The sequence below is a fragment of the Symphalangus syndactylus genome, chromosome 22 (assembly GCF_028878055.3).
Source record: "Symphalangus syndactylus isolate Jambi chromosome 22, NHGRI_mSymSyn1-v2.1_pri, whole genome shotgun sequence".
Classification (NCBI taxonomy): domain Eukaryota; kingdom Metazoa; phylum Chordata; class Mammalia; order Primates; family Hylobatidae; genus Symphalangus; species Symphalangus syndactylus.
Genome location: NC_072444.2, coordinates 75,113,979 through 75,130,166, shown reverse-complemented (window position 1 = coordinate 75,130,166; position 16,188 = coordinate 75,113,979). Strand labels below are relative to the sequence as shown.

General features: G+C 52.5%; 1 protein-coding gene across 2 annotated transcripts in view; it reads left to right on the top strand.

The window, feature by feature from the left end:
• Positions 1-16,188, top strand: part of ELFN1 (extracellular leucine rich repeat and fibronectin type III domain containing 1) — an 81,704-nt gene that overhangs the window by 28,861 nt on the left and 36,655 nt on the right. For both annotated transcript variants that reach the window (XM_055261150.2, XM_055261149.2), the window contains exon 2: positions 14,131-14,292. The gene's annotated coding sequence lies outside the window, so the exon portion shown is untranslated. The remainder of the gene's footprint in view (positions 1-14,130; positions 14,293-16,188) is intronic.

Here is a 16,188-nt window from a genome sequence, read left to right as displayed (position 1 = left end):
CCATCCCCCTCACTTTGAGTTACGCTGCAGACGGCTCCGGATGCACGTGGCTGTGCCAGGCAGCAGACGTAGCCGACAGGCACATGGTGGGACCTGCGCTGTGGCTCCAGAGCTCATGTGCAGCCCGCTGGGGCTGTGAGGATTCTGTCCCTCCACCAGGAAAGCCACCAGGACCCTGCTCCTGCCTGAGAACCCTAGGAAGTAGGGTCGTGCCAGGTGCGTGGCCGGCCTCCCAGCCCTTCCCAGCACCAGCTGTGTCCTCCTCCGCCAGGGCTGCAGCTCAGGGCTCAGGTGTCCGCGTCGAGGGCACTCCCTAAAGGGCAGGAGCAAGACCATTGGCACAGGCCTGGGCGAGTCTCGCTGGGAGGCAGGAGCAGACTCAGCCCCCCAAGCCCATGAACCCCACTTTGAAAACCATGCAGCCGGGCGCAGTCGCTCACGCCTGTAATCCCAGCACTTTGGGAGGCTGAGGTGGGTGGATCACCTGAGGCCAGGAGTTCAAAACCAGCCTGGACAACATGGAGAAACCCTGTCTCTACTAAAAAATACAAAAATTAGCCGGGCATTGTGGCGGACACCTGTAATCCCAGTTACTTGGGAGGCTGAGGCAGGGAGAATTGTTTGAATCTGGGAGGTGGAGGTTGCAGTGAGCCGAGATCGCGCCATTGCACTCCAGCCTGGGTGACAGAGCGAGACTCCGTCTCCAAAAAAAAAAAAAAAAAAACCATGCTGGTTTGGTTTCACTGACTCCCATTCATTTGTTCACAAACATTTACTCAGCAAATCTTGTTGGGTGCGCCAGGCCCTAGGGTTACCAGACAAAGTCTGTTTCCTCCTGGAGTGTGCATTTATTAAATGCCTGCTGTATGCCGAGCCCCAGGCTGGTTTAGATGTGGGGGCACAGCAGTGAGCAGGGCAGACGTGACTCCTGCCTGCCTTTGTTGGCCCCGGCTCTCATAACAAAAGCCGGACACTGGGGTCTACACAGCAGCACACATTGTCTCCCCGCCCCTGAGACTGGAAGTCTGGGATCGGGTGCCAGCGGGGTTGGTTCTAGGAGGGCCAGTGTCCTGGTGTGCAGATGGCTACCTTCTCACCGTGTCCTCCCAAGACAGAGAGAGAGAGAGAGAGAGTGTGTGTGTGTGTGTGTGTGAGAGAGAGAGAGAGGGAGAAAGAAAGAGACAGAGAGAGAGAAAGAGGGTGAGAGGGAGAGAAAGAGATGGAGAGAGAGACGGAGAGAGAGACAGAGGGAAAGAGGGTGAGAGGGAGAGAAAGAGATGGAGAGAGAGATGGAGAGGGAGAGAAAGAGGGAGGGAAGGAGAGACGGAGAGAGAGAGGGAAAGAGAGACAGAGGGAGAGAGAGAGCATGCAGATACCCTGGTGTCTTTCTTATTTCTTTCTTTCTTTTTTTTTTTTTCCAGAGATGGTCTCCCTCTGTCACCCAGGCTGGAGTGCAGTGACACAATCACAGATCACTGCAGCCTCCACCTCCTGGGCTCAAGCCATCCTCCCACCTCAGGTTCCAGAGTAGCTGGGACCACAGGTGGGTGCCATGACACCCACACGCTAATTATTGTTTAAAACTTTTTTCTGTGGAGATGGAGTCTCGCTATGTTGCCCAGGCTAGTCTTGAACTCCTGGCTCAATCAGTCCTCCTGCCTCAGCCTCCCACAGTGTTGTGATTACAGGTGTGAGCCTCGGCGCCCAGCCTGGCATCCTTCCTTGTAAAGGTTCTAATCCCATCATGGGCCCCACCCTCATGACCTCAGCTAACCCCCATCACCTCCCAGAGATCCTGCCGCCTCCTGTCATCAGCCTGGGGTCAGGGCTTCATCCCAGGGATGCTGGGCACACTTCAGCCCACCGCACTGCCCTTAAGGAGCTGAGGGTCCAGTGGGGTGACTCGAGCAAAGGAAGGCGTTAGGAAAACAACGGGGGCCACAGGAAATGACCACGGGCAATGCACTAGCAGGGACTGGTCGTCCCCTTTCAGTGGGGCAGGCTGGGAGGCTTCTCGGAGGAGGTGACTCGCCCAGGCTGGGGTCCGAGGCCCAGCGCCCCTCACTGGCTTTGAGGCCTTGGAGAAGCTGCTGCCCTCTTTGATCTGGGCTTTGCGGCAGGGGTGAGACAGCCTAGAGGCAGTGCTGGAGGTGAGGATGGCAAGTTGTGCCTCCCCAGGCAGGGCAGAGAGGAGCCCCCCACCCCTCTGGGCAGGAGAGAGGCCAGGTCTAGGGGGGAAGGGGGAGGATCTCATGCCCACATTCCCATCCATGGACACGCAGAGGGCCTGAGACCTCTGCTCGGCTGCCGCAGAGTGTGGGACTCAGACAGGAACAGTCGCGCGCCTGCCCCCTCCTCCTCCTCCACGGGGATATCTGGGTTGCTGCAGGGGTCTGTGCAGGGAGGAGCCGGTGCTGGGAGCACCCTGGGGCCTGCACTCCCCTCTCCGTGGGTTGGGACTGAGCACCGCTGGGTTGACCCTGCCTGCCAGGTCCCGGCACAGCCGAGGCCACCCCGGTGTACACTACAGGTTTAGGGTCTGGGTTCCCAGCTTCCCACTGGCCTTGGGACCTCTGAGCCTGTCTTCTCATCTACACACCCAGGGGTACAGTTGGGAAAATCGGTATTTGCCACATTTGCAACAGCTGCTGTGTGATCTGAGACCCTTCTCTAGGGTGGTCTCCACTTCCCGCCCCCACCCCTCCTCCTTCTGGGACTTTATCTCTGTTTTTCACCCAGATCAGGGCTGCCTGCCCATGAACACATTAAGGCATGTGTCACCTGAACAGATTTAAAAAAATTATTTAATTGTAATTTATTTGAGAGACAGGGTCTCTCTGTCGCACAGGCTGGAGGGCAGTGGTGCAGTCGTGGCTCACTGCAGCCTTGAACTCCTGACTTCAAGTGACCCTCCCGCCTCAGCTTCCAGGTGTGGGAAGAAAGGAGAGACAGACAGGGCAGTGGGGCTGGGGCCAGGCCTGGGCTTCCCGCAGAACCGGCTGGCAGGTGGGTGCTGACTAAGGCAGCGGGCTTGGAGAAGACGTTGGACTTTTCTTTTCTCTTTCTAATAAATATTTCCAAATGTGCCTGACACAACAGTTACCATCTCTCCTGGCCTTCTGCATCTCTCTAGGTGTCTTTTTTTCATATGATGCCTACATTTGAACATCTCGCCAAATTTTTAGCCGATTAGATTCCGAGGGAACCTCAGCCTTCATTTCAGGCAAACAAGCAAATTTCAAGCCTCATTTTCTACTTCTAATAAGCACTTATCAAATTTACAGCTCTCATATACAATTCATCAGGTTAATGCCTTCGGAATATTCCTGCCTCCCTTTTGTGGCAATTTTCTTTTCCTGCGTTGCACCCTCGGCGCTCTCTCTGACTTTGCGAAGCAAATTAGCACGTCAGCTTCCTGTCGGGTGAGGAATGGTTGGGCCACAGCAGTGAGAAGATGGGGCGAGGGGGCCTGAGCACTGTTAGCAGCCGTGATGAGATTTTTTAACAACATATAAAACATTGTGCCATCTTGAATCACAAAGTCCTAATTAAACACGAATCGTTTTCTGGGGGCCTGGCATTTAAATATATGTAATAGCATATTATTTCTCTCTTTAATTTCACAAGCAATATACATGTGTATACACTAAAGAAAACTAGGAAAATGCTGAAAACCAGAGATGTAAACTCTGGCTCCACCATGCAAGAGAAGCTTGTCAGCATTTTAGAGCTTCTCCTTCTGGTCTTTTTTCTTCTTTTGAGGATCGGCGTTTGTTTCAGGGTTGATATCACTCTTAAAAGAAACTTAAAAATTTGAGATGTCAGTTACATACAGAAAAGTTCACAAATCCTCACTGTGCACAGCTTAATGAATTTTCACAAGCACCCCAGCGAAGAAACAGAACGAAACCAGCCCCCCTCCTGCCCCCCACCAGCCCCAGAGGTCTCCTGATGGTCTCTGCAGGTCACCTCTCCCCCACCTCAGGGTAAACACCACCCTGGCTCCTTCCAGCATAGCTGAATTTTGCGTGTATTTGCATGTTGTATAAGTGGAACCATCCATTATATACACATTCTGTCTGGGTGCTTCTGCACATTGCACCTGCGAAATTCATTCATCCTTGTTAGATGTGATGGCGGTTCCTTCCTCTTCATTGCCGTATAGTATTCCCATGTGAGGCTGTACCTCAGTTGCTGTATCCCTTCTCTGCTGATGGTCTTTCAGATTGTTTTTAGTCTGGGCTATCGTGGGTACTGTGAGCAGTGATGCACTTCCCCGCACATGTGTTTTGTAGAGACGTGTTGATATCTCTGTCCATCTTGAGAATGGACGTGTTGAGTCTGATCATTCACTGATCTCCAGCAGTTTCCAAGTTGTGGCCAGGTGCGGTGGCTCACACCTGTAATCCCAGCACTTTGGGAGGCAGAGGTGGGCAGATCACTCGAGCCCAGGAGTTTGAAACAAGCCTGGGCAACATAGTGAGACCCTGTCTCTAAAAATTATAATTTTTTTAATTAGTTGGGTATAGTGACACATACCTGTGAGCCCAGCTACTCAGGAGGCTGAGGTGGGAGGATCACCTGAGCCCTAGGAGGTCCAGGTTGCCGTGAGCCGTGATTGCGTCACTGCACTCCAGCCTGATCGACAAAGCGAGACTCCATCATAAATAAATAAATCAATAAATCGCCACAGTCAATAATAAGGGTGTGCTTTAATTGATTTAGTCATTCTCCTCTTTTTTTTTTTTTTTTTTTTTTTTTTTTTTTTTGAGATGGAATCTCACTCTGTCGACCAGGCTGGAGTGCAATGGCATGATCTCGGTTCACTGCAACCTCCTGCCTCAGCCTCCCGAGTAGCTGGGATTACAGGTGCGCACCACCATGCCCTGCTAATTTTTGTATTTTTAGTAGAGACGGGGTTTCACCATGTTGGCCAGGCTGGTCTCGAACTCCTGACCTGAGGTGATCCGCCCGCCTCAACCTCCTGAAGTGCTGGGATTCCAGGTGTGAGCCCCCGTGCCCAGCCTCATCATTGTCTTTGTACTGAAAACTTTGGTGGTTTCCATTTTTTTTCCTTCTCTATCAAGCAGCAGTGGAAATCTTTGGCTGTACATGGTTTTCTCTCAGGGATTCTCTCCTTCTGGTAGGTTCTCAGGAGGGAGGCTGCTGGGTGAAAGGCATGCCATCCCCTCACAGCCCTGTGGTGGTGTAGACTGTGAGTTGGAACAAACCGTCTATACAGCAGGGTGCGAAAGTCCTGTCTGAGCCAGGGAAAGAATAACCGCCGTGTGAACTTTGTGTGGCTGCATCTGTGTAACAACAATTGGGGTGAAGACCTAGAATGTTGGTGGCCCTCAGAGGCTTCTGGCGCGTTCTTTTCTAATCCCAGCGCTCTGTTGTTCCTGATCGTAGCAACCAGCATTCCTGGACAATTGATTCTGGATTTGCCCGTTTCTGAACTTCCCATAAATGAAATCTTTGCATACTTCTTCCCTTCTGACCTCGTTCTTCTGGTCAGCACCATCCGGGGGAGACATACCCATTCATTGTGCTTGGTGCTGGTTCATTCTCATCACTGAAGCGTGTCCTGTCCTAAGAGGGGATCAAGGTCGGTTCCAGTTTGGGGCTGTGGTGAGCTCCCTTGCATATCTCCTGCTTCACACATGTGGGACCCTCCCTGAGGTTTACATCCCAGAGAACAGCCACTGGCTCTTTCCCAAAGCAGTGGTGAGGCTTTGCACCCTCAGGGCAGCGGACAAGAGTTCCTGTTGCTCCACATCCTCCTTCCCCGGCTCCAGATCTGCTGAGATGCTTGAAGCCTCCCAGTGTGGCGGGTGTGTCCTGGTGTCTTACCAAGCTTTCATTTGAATTTCCCTGGCAAGTAATGCAGTTGAGCACGGGGTTTTTGGCCGTGTGGATGTCCTCATTTGTGAAATGCCCTTTCGAGATCTCTGCTCATTTTATGACCGAGGTGTCGGTTTTCCTTATTAATTCATAAGAGGTGTTTATAGATTCTGAATGAGATCTCATTCTCTCAGAAGATAGCTATTGTGTAGTTTGTGTTTTAATACATTGCATGATGTATGTGTGCGTGTGTATGTGTGCGTGTGTGTGCATGTGTGTGTGAGCATGTGTGTGCATGTGTGCATGTGTGTGTGCACGTGTGTGTGTATGCGTGTGCACGTGTGTGTGTGCGTGTGTGTATGTGTGCGTATGTGTGCATATTTTAGAGACAGAGTCTTGATCTGTTGCCCAGGCTGGAGTGCAGTGGTGGGATCATGGCTCACTGCACCCTTGACCTCCCTGGCTCAAGTGATCCTCCCACCTCAGCCTCCAGAGTAGCTGGGACTACAGGCACACTCCATCATGCCTGGCTAATTTTTTAAACAAATTTTGTAGACACAGTGTCTTATTATGTTGCCCAGGCTAGCTTTTCATAGTATATTTTTACGAGCAGAAATTCTTTATTTTTATGTAGTAATATTTATCAATATATTCTTGCATGAGTGGGAAGAAATTCTTCCCTGTCTCTCGGTCATCAATATATTTTTCTGGCTGGGTGCAGTGGCTCATGCTTGTAATCCCAGCACTTTGGGAGGCCGAGGTGGGAGGACTGCTTGAGTCCAGTAGTTCTAGACCAGCCTAGGCAACATGGCAAGACCCCTTCTCTAAAGAAATTTAATGGGGCACGGATGTGCATGCCTGCAGTCCTAGCTACTTGGGAGGCTGGGGTGGGAGGATCACCTGAGGCTGAGAAGTTCGAGGCTGCAGTGAGCTGTGATTATGCCACTGCATTCCAGCCTGTGAAACAGAGTGAGACCCTATCTCAATCCACAAATATATATTTGTATTATATATATATATTTTATCTTTTTATCTACTTTATCTTTCAAAATGTGTAGTTCTTTTTGCATTTAACTCTGTAGTCAGCCTGGAGTTGACTTTATATGTGATGTGAAGCAGGTATTCAGTTTCAGTTTTTCCCATATATATTCAATTTATTGAAAAGTTATGCCTCCTCTCTCTATTAAGGGCTGCCTCATGGGTCAGTTTCTGGATTTTTCTGTTTGTTCCATGGGCTTATGTGTCTAATCTTATAATAATATCTCAACCACCATAGCTTTATAGTCAACTGTCATTATCTGATGGAAGAAGACCCATCCTCGGCCAGGCGCGGTGGCTCACACCTGTAATCCCAGCACTTTGGGAGGCCGAGGTGGGCAGATAACGAGGTCAGGAGATTGAGACCATCCTGGCTAACACAGTGAAACCCCATCTCTACTAAAAATACAAAAAATTAGCCAGCATGGTGGCAGGTGCCTGTAGTCCCAGCTACTTGGGAGGCTGAGCCAGGAGAATGGTGTGAACCAGGAGGTGGAGATTTGCAGTGAGCCGAGATCACACCACTGCACTCCAGCCTGGGTGACAGAGCGAGACTCCGTCTGGGGAAAAAAAACAAAGAAGAAGACCCTCCCTCACTCCACCTTGTTCTTTTTATTTAGCAACATTCTTGGCCTTTTTTTCTTCCATATACATTTTAGAATTAGCTTGTCAAGTTCCACAAAAAGAAAAAAAATGGACTGTGATTTTGATTGAGATTGCCTTGAATGTATAAATTAATTTGAAGAGTGTTGATGTTTCATAAGTATTCATTTTCTATTCATTACAGATGTATAGAAATTCAGTATATATTTGTATATGAATTTTATGCTAATATTTTATTAATTTTGGTAACATATACATTCTTTTGGACTTTTTATGTACATAATCACATCGTCTGTGAATAGTGAGAGCTTCGTTTCTTTCTTTCTGAATCTTATAATTTTTGTTTCTTTTTCTTGCCTTATTGCAATGGCTGCAACTACTAGCACTGTGCTGAATCAGAGTGGTGGCAGCAAGTATCCTTGTGTTGCTCTTGATTGCAAAAAGTTTTAGCCGCACCATGGTGTGATGTGCTGTAAGTTATGCACATGTTAAGAGTGTTAGATCTGTATTGCCAAATGACTTTCCAAAAGAGTTGTGCCAGTTTCACCACAACCGTGCCAGCACTGCAATGCACTGGGATTTATTTTTAGTTTGGTATTTTTGTTTTTTTAGATCATGTCTACTTTGGTGGGCCCATGGTGTCTCATTGTATTTTCTAAAAATTTGCATTTCCCTGATTATATGGGAGGTTGAGCATTGGGCCATATGTTTCGTAACCACCTGTATTTTCTGTTTTGTGTTTGTTCCTTTACACATTTGTTTATATGCTATTGATGTTTCCCTGATCAATTTGAACGAGATCTTTACATAGTGAAGATAGATATCATTTATCTGTCACATTCGCACAAATATCTTTCCCTCTCTGCTATACGGCTTTTAATTTGGGTTACCTTTTGTGTTCCTTTTTCTTATTTTTATATGGTCAAATCTGCCTCCTTTTTCTTTTAAAATTTATTCTCTTCCTTCTGTGCTTGGAAAGCCTGTTTCCCTCTTGAGAACTGATAAGTATTGAATTCTGTTTTCTTCCAGCTTTTTTATGGCTTAATATTTCATATTTAACTGTTTACCCCGTCTGGAATTTGTGGGGCTGTGGGGTGTGAAGTGAGGAGTTAATTGCCGCTTGCAGTTTACCAGGGGACGGGGCCTCATCTGCACTTCCAAGTCTCTGGGCTTGGCTTCCTCTGTCGGTGCTGAGCGGGGGAGATTAAAGGAAGCAGGGAGGTGGCATCTTGCGCGCTGGGATTGATAGTGGAGCCCTAATTACCACGGGGACAATCCTGCTGGCAGCCTCCGCCTGAGTTTCAGTCCAAAGCGAAGAACTCTCGGCTGAGTTTAGCCACATCCAATGTAACCTTGGGGAGGTCTCTGTGTATGTTTGAGACTCAGTTTCCTGGTCTGTGAAATGCGGGTACTGATGACACCGGTCCTGTAAGGGCTGTCGCCGGGACTGTGTGCGCCGGGGGGGTTTGTCCTGCAAAAAGCAAGGGGCCGGGCGGGCTCAGTACAAATCCCGGCTCTTCTGTGTGACCTTCAGCAAGAGGCCTCACTGCGGTGTGCCTCAGTTTCTCCATCTGAAAACAGGGATAATAAAGCTGGAGTTTCCACCTCCTCGTGGGGCTGGAGGATGATTCTGCAAGTCAGCCCATGGGAGGGCCTGGCGTTTGCGACAGGTGCACAGCCGCTGTTGTTCTTGTTATGGCTGCCTCTCAGGAGAAGGGAGCCTGCAGCCAGCCATGGTGGCCTCTGGGTGGGGGACCCTGCCAGCTGTGAGTGGGCTGGTGGGTGGGGCCACCTCCTTTTCCCAGTGCTGATGGAGGCCATACTCTCCCCCTCCTCACCCCAAAACTGGGCTGTGGGGAATGGGCACCCAGAGACCCAGTCTCTTGGTCCTGATCCAGACAAAAGGACCAGCATTGCCTGGAGAACCTACGATACACACACACAAGCACACAGACACTCACACATGCACACACAAGCACACATGCATGCACACACGCACACATGTATACACACACATGCGCACACACACGTGCATATAGTCGCGCACACACACACGTGATGTGCACACGTTCTCACACACAGCCAGACCCTCCGTAAACACATGGTGATACACACAGAGCCATGTGGGTCACTGGGTCTCGACTCCTCCCCAACCCAGGAGGCTCCACCCACAGCAGTACTAGGTTGGGGTCAGCTTGGGGTCCTGAGTGTGACCTGGGGTATGCAGTCAGATCACCCACTGCCCTTGCTTGTGAGTCCCGTCTCCCTCACTCTGAGACCCCCACGTCATGTCATCCCTGCGAGGTCAGTGCCAGGCCTGGGCACCCCTCCCCAGCCAGGTGCCCAGTGCCCAGTGGGGGGCAGGGACTTGAGTGGGAATGTCCCCTGCTTGCTGAGGGCCTGCTGTATGCTAGGGTGTGGGCTAGGCAGGCCCCACACCAAGGGTCAGCCCTGTCCACCAGGGCTCAAGGTCAGCTTAGAGCTTCATGGAGCTCCGGGCTGGAGAGAAGGCAGCCCAGCCGTGCGTGTCCCCATCAGAATGTGGAGGCGGGGACAGTGAGGATGGGCCCTGAACAGAGGAGCCAGCCTGGGCGGGCCTGCGAGAGGCTCCCAGGTGGGGGGCACAGCAAGTGCAGAGGACAGAGGTGGGGACCTGCTGCGGGGGGAGGGCGTATTGGAGAACAGAGGGACGCCCAGTGGCCAGAGGGCAGAGCCCGCTGGAGGGAGCAGCCCAAGGGCTGCACATCACACCCACAGGGCCCAGGGGTGGGCAGCATGGAGGTACAGGGCAGCAGGGACCCTGGGCGGGGCGGCACAGCTGTGCGGGAGGCTGGGCTGCTGGCATCAGCAGGCACCCCTCCTCCCCACCTCACTAAACAATCATCGCACAAAATATGCAAATGGTATAATTACTGTTATTTGTTTTGCTGATATAAGTGTTTGAAATGCAAATGTCAAGTTTGGGCGCCTTCATTTTTCCAACCCTCTCACCCGGACATTTGCAAGTTGATGAGTTGTTCCTCGTCCTGGAAGGAGGAGGAGGAGCCCCCACTCCCAACCGCCAGGGTGCCAGGGGAGTGAGTCCAGCGTGGCAGCCGCCACCGCCTGCCCGAGGGCACCACTGGGCACCCCTTCCAACGGCACACAGTGGGCACCTCAGACGGCAGGCCTCACAGCCTCACTGTGCACCTGTGTGATCAGCTGCTCGGAGCCTCAGTTTACCCTCGCCTCTGGGGGCTGCTGTCCCTCTGGGCCCCTGCCCTTTCTGGCTCATGGCAATTCAGTGGATGGCTTTGGGCCTCGGTTTCCTGTCCACAACATCCTGCACAGATTCATTGCCCTTCTGTAAAGTAGAGTCTTAGTGTCCCGGGATGGTCCTCAGGGAGGTCTGATGAGCCCCTGAATATCACAGACAAAACTGCCTGTGTATTTTCCAGGGTGGGTTCTTAGCTTTGACCCCTCCAGCCCAGTGGTCTCTGAGGCTTCCCGGCCTGCAGTTCCAGACGAGGTTGGACTGTGAGCCTGCTTCCCAACAAAGGGATGGTCACGATCATCCTGGTTCTGCAGGGAGGGAAAGTGAGGCACAGCATTTCAGGGGCTTGTCAAGGTCACGGCAGTGGTGGTGTTGCTGAGCTGCCAGCCTAGCCTCCCTCTGGGTTCCTCCTCCGAGCCACCGCGGACCACATACAAGGGCAGGAGCCACCACTTCTTCAAAACCCAGCAACTGGCTGGGCACCATGGCTCACGCCTGTAATCCCAGCACTTTGGGAGGCCGAGGTGGGTGGATCATGAGGTCAGGAGTTCAAGACCAGCCTGGCCAAGATGGTGAAACCTCGTCTCTATTAAAAATACAAAAATTAGTCAGGCATGGTGGCAGCTGCCTGTGATCTCAGCTACTCGGGAGGCTGAGGCAGAGAATTGCTTGAAACCGGGAGGCAGAGGTTGCAGTGAGCCAAGATGGCACCACTGCACTCCAGCCTGGGCAACAGAGTGAGACTCTGTCTAAAAAAAAAAACCCAGCAGTTCCACATCCTGCAAGTCCCACCATGCACTGCTGCCCCCCACAGCACCCTGAATCTCCACGACATGCAAATCTGGGTGTTCCCCCCCCCACCTTCCCAGTGCAGCCCCTGGGCCAGCAGCTGCCGCGTGTTAGATCACCAGCGACCCCACGAATGCCTGATCGATGCTGGCACTTCAGAAGCATCGGTTTCTAGCAGCAATGCAAGGGCCACTGTGAGGTTGTCTAATCACCTTCACTCTGTAAAGTGCACAGCCCCGAGAGACCACCCTCCAAGCCTGGCTGGCTTCTACAGAGTGGATGAGTGGGCCCCTGCACCCCACCTTGTGTCCAGCCCCTCGGGTGCCATGCGTTGGCAGATGCTAGGCAGGATGTTGGGTTAAAGCTCAGGCTGTGCCCGAGGTGGTGCATTGGATGCCTGGGCCTGAATGTGTCTGAGGGAGCCTTTGTGGAGAGCGATGGGTGTGTGCCTGTGTGTGTTGAGTGTGCATGCCTCTGTGTGCACATGCCTGTGTGAGTTCATGTGTATGTGCACACATGTGCAACACATATACACGTGTACATATGTGTGCACGCACATACATGTCTGTGTACACTCACAGTCTGCTTGTGACGCTAATGGAGAGCGAAAAGCTCCAGGGCAGGTGCCCTGACGTGCACACCGTGCCCAGCACACGCATGTGAGAACAAGCAGAGCCCGCTCCCAAGGGGTCTGGGCCTCTGCTCACAGTGACACGGTGGTTCCGTGGTGTCTGGCTGTTCCGCTTTTGGATGGCTTTGCTGGAAAGTCCGAGAGCAGCTGGAAATCCGCGTCCTGGCCCGACCCCTCCACGTGACTGCAGGCTGGCCGCACATGCCTGTCTGCTAGTCTGTAACGTGGAGTGCTTTGCAGAGCTGGGCTGGGTATACAGTAGGCACCCCACAAGCGTGCATTCCTGCCTCTCCCTGGGGCTTTGCAGGAGGCTGGTGGGCAAACGCCCTGCATCGCAGCATCTGCCCTCCCAGCGCAGGAAGCAAGGGCAACCCTGGGGCTAGTGGGTGCCCTGGGAGGGGCCTTGGGCAGGACCAAGCAAAGGAAGTGGGCACGGGCTGGGTAGATGGCAGGGGGGCTCACGGGGCAAAGGCCTGGGCAGAGCGGGTTGTGGGCCTGGAAGCTTCCTCTTATTTTATTTCAGTTACCTTTTCCAACACAGGTTCAGCCTCATTAGCATATTCAAATACACACCATTATTATTTCAATTAGTGGTTAAGTAATTATCTCTAACTGATGAGCATCCCCCCACTTCCCCACGTATTTTTTGGTTATTTACATCCGCTTCTAACCCACAATTTTAGGTAATTACATGCCACTCACTCATCTATTTGCACACACACACTTCCTCCAGCGACAGGTTCCTGCTCGCCTTCTAGCACTTGCTCCGGCCCTGGAGCTGTGGGAGCAGGGCACGGGCAGACAGAACAGGGGGCCCCTCTTGGCCCCCACCGGGGCCTCCTGAGGCTCCCTCAGCCTCCAGGGGCTCAGGAACGGCAGAGCCCAGCGGCAACCCCCCACCTCTGCACCAACCTCACGAAGCCCTTTGCACCCAGAACCCCCCTTTGTCTTGCAGACACCACCTCCTCTGGTCCCTGCACCCCACCAGCACCCCACAGCACTTCCCCTCCTGCCCTCCAGGTGCAAAGGCATCATTCATGGGGCTGGGCTCTGCACCACACCCCAGCTGTGTGACCCTGGCAGGACAACTTCCCTTATCAGCCTTAGTTTCTATATCTGCAAAATGGGGATCAGGTGCCTCCTCATGGTGAAGGAAGCAGCTATGCTGGTGAAATGAGATGGGGCCTGGAGAATCCTCAGCACCAGAGCTGGGCGTGCAAAGCTTCCTGGGATTGATCCAGTGGGTGGATGAATGACCTGACCTGTGGGCAGCATAGTTCACTGACCAGCCCAAGTTATCTCGCTCAGCAGAACAGCACAGAGCTGGGCTTGGGCCTGAGGCTTCTGCCTCCTGACTTAGTTTCCTTCTTGGTTGTTGGCCTGGCCTGGCACTTGGCATCCTCTGCTTCCAGGCAGCTGGGGTGGGAGGTGCCAGGGAGAGGGCCCTGCCAGGGATGGAGCAGTTCTGGTGAGCATGCCCAGGGTCTCTACCTAATCAGTCCAGCTGTTGCTTCATCTGCCTTCACCTCATGGAGGGATGTTGGATGCGATGTGCCTGGAAGGTTCCCATGGACCCAACGGTCCCAGAGCCTCTGGGGCTGCGGCCCCAGAGGTGGGCGCCACCTTTACCCCAAACACCTGGGCCACCGCCAAGTGACTAGAGCTGGAATTGGTTGCAGTGACCACAGGTCTGGCAACTCCCTCGCTCTGCAGTTCAGCTCATATCTTGCATCTGCTGTTGGCTCCTCTCCCCTCTATCCCGGCTGGCATGTGGCTCCGTTTGTCAGCCTGCTCTGTGTGTCAGGAAGTCCCCAGCCTCTCTGATTTGTTCTTGAGGTATGACGTACCTGCATTCCAACACGTGTGACTGACAGCTGGTGGCTCCAGCAGATGGGGTCTTCCAGCAGCTGAGACGGCTGCAGAAGGCGGTGCTCCATCCCTTCTCACCCTCCTCCCCTCTGTCTCTGTGCAGGTGCAGCTGCCTTGGTGACCATTTGTCCTACAGTTTGTCCGGACTCAGGCTGTCCTTCTGTGTGCTGGAATGAGGTGAACATGTCTTTGAGCCCAGCAGGGAAGAATCCTCCAGCCTATTCCTCGCTGGTACCCCAGGTCGTTGGCGGGCCCTGACGTGCAAGTAAGGCGTGCTCTTGTTCCTCATGCTCTCCACAGGGGGTTGCAGAGAAGGGGGACAGGAGCAATTCCTAATGACCTATGAGTAGGTGTGCCTGGAAGGAGATGGAGACAGAGCCAGGTGTCCTGCAGAAATAAGCATTTCTTAGGGATTGACTCTTGTTCAGTGGCGCTGCCTTCAGATGAAGGGAGTGGACAGAGGCCGCAGGGGTGGCCTCGGAATTGGACAAAAGGAGCCTGGGGCCGCCAGGGGACCCAGAAATGGTCTAAGTAGGTGGTGGCCATACTCGGGGCATGCCCATTATCCTTCCCTGACAAGCCAGGATCAGCTCTGAGGATTAGAGGAGACTTTATCTTCCACCACTTTTGTGAACAGATGTGGTCCAGCGTTTGAGCGTAAAACCACTATGTGAATAACATGGCATAGGTCATATAGGTTAATACTGACTTGCAGTATGTATTTGAAACAGGTTCTTGTCTGGAAAAATATATACAAATGTTGAATTGAATGTCTAGGTGAATAGGCGGGTGGAGGTCTCCATCCCAATGGCTTGCCAGATCTTTTGGTGACCCAGTTACATTGTGTCTTTTCTGAGTTTCATCCTGCAGTGGGAAGGTAGCTGGACAAGTTCTTTTTCTGTAGCATTTTTCAGAAGTAGCAGATATGTCCTCTCTGGGCAACTGTACTTTGGATATGGGCAACTGTACTTCACCCAGTTCTGGGACTCCAACTCAGCAGTTTTCAAATTTAGCAGGCCCTGTTATGCAGTTTCTTTGTCTAATAGAGCTCGGTTGTAATATCTAACTTGACCAGAAGGAGGCGCTATTGTTAAGCGACACAGTATACTGAAAAGTCTGGATTTTAGACTGTGGGTTTCCTCAATAAATAGCTTGTCTTCCATATAAAGAGTTCTATATATTGAATTTATTTAAAGTGGTTGTGTTGCTTATGTTCTGCCAATTCCAATGGACCACAAGAGGAAGGCATCTGGGAATTTTCGGGTTCTCTCCTTTGTTACATGGGGGGACAGACAATCCATCTAGAACCTCCCAAGGCTTGCCTTTTTCTGCTGGTGGTCAGATGGTTCCCCAGACCTCTCCGCAGCTTTTAGAGGGAGGCTTCTCAGGAAGACAAGTTGAACTGGGCTCTGGGGAGGGATCCCAGAGGACCTCGTTTCCCAGGCTCTATCCTGCCCCCTCACCCCTGCCACTATGGCCTTATTTGAAAGCCTCACCAGGACTTGGTAGGGAGGGGTTCCACCCACAGCATTGGCCCTGTCAACAGCTCGTAGCATCTCCAATTTGGGAGGCCCTCAAGTCTCATCCATTGCAGCTCTCATGTTACAGGTGGGGAAACTGAGGCCCAGGGGGGCCCCATAGTGATTCAGAGTCAGATCGGGGCCATAGGTCTCCTCTAACTCACAGGCCAGGGTTAGTTTCTGCATGTCTTTCTCCTTCCTTCCCACAAAGGCCGGCAGGCAATGGGGTCCCCAGGGCGGGCTGCTCCCTGCCCAGGCCCCAGCCCCTGGCCCACTGCTGCTGTTAGCTCTGTCCCGCTCTGCTGCCTTGAATACTGCCTAGAATATTAGGGCTGGAAGGCACCTTCGGGATCATGAACCCAACTTCTCGTTGTATAGATAAGGGACTCGAAGCCCAGAGAGGGGAAGGGACCCACTCCCGAGACCACCCAGGAAAATCTTCACAAAGTGGGGGCGAGGTCCCAGGTGTGCCAGGCCCCCAGCCTGGAGTTCCCTGCGGCAAGGTGGGCTGCCCCGCCCGAGCCAGGATCAGCAGGGACTCAGTCGCCAGCCCCTGCCTGGCCCTATCTGTGGTCTTCCTCCTCCCCAGTGGGATAGTCCCTCCTTCCCATCTGGGATCCCTCCAAGCCCTGCTGACCTCG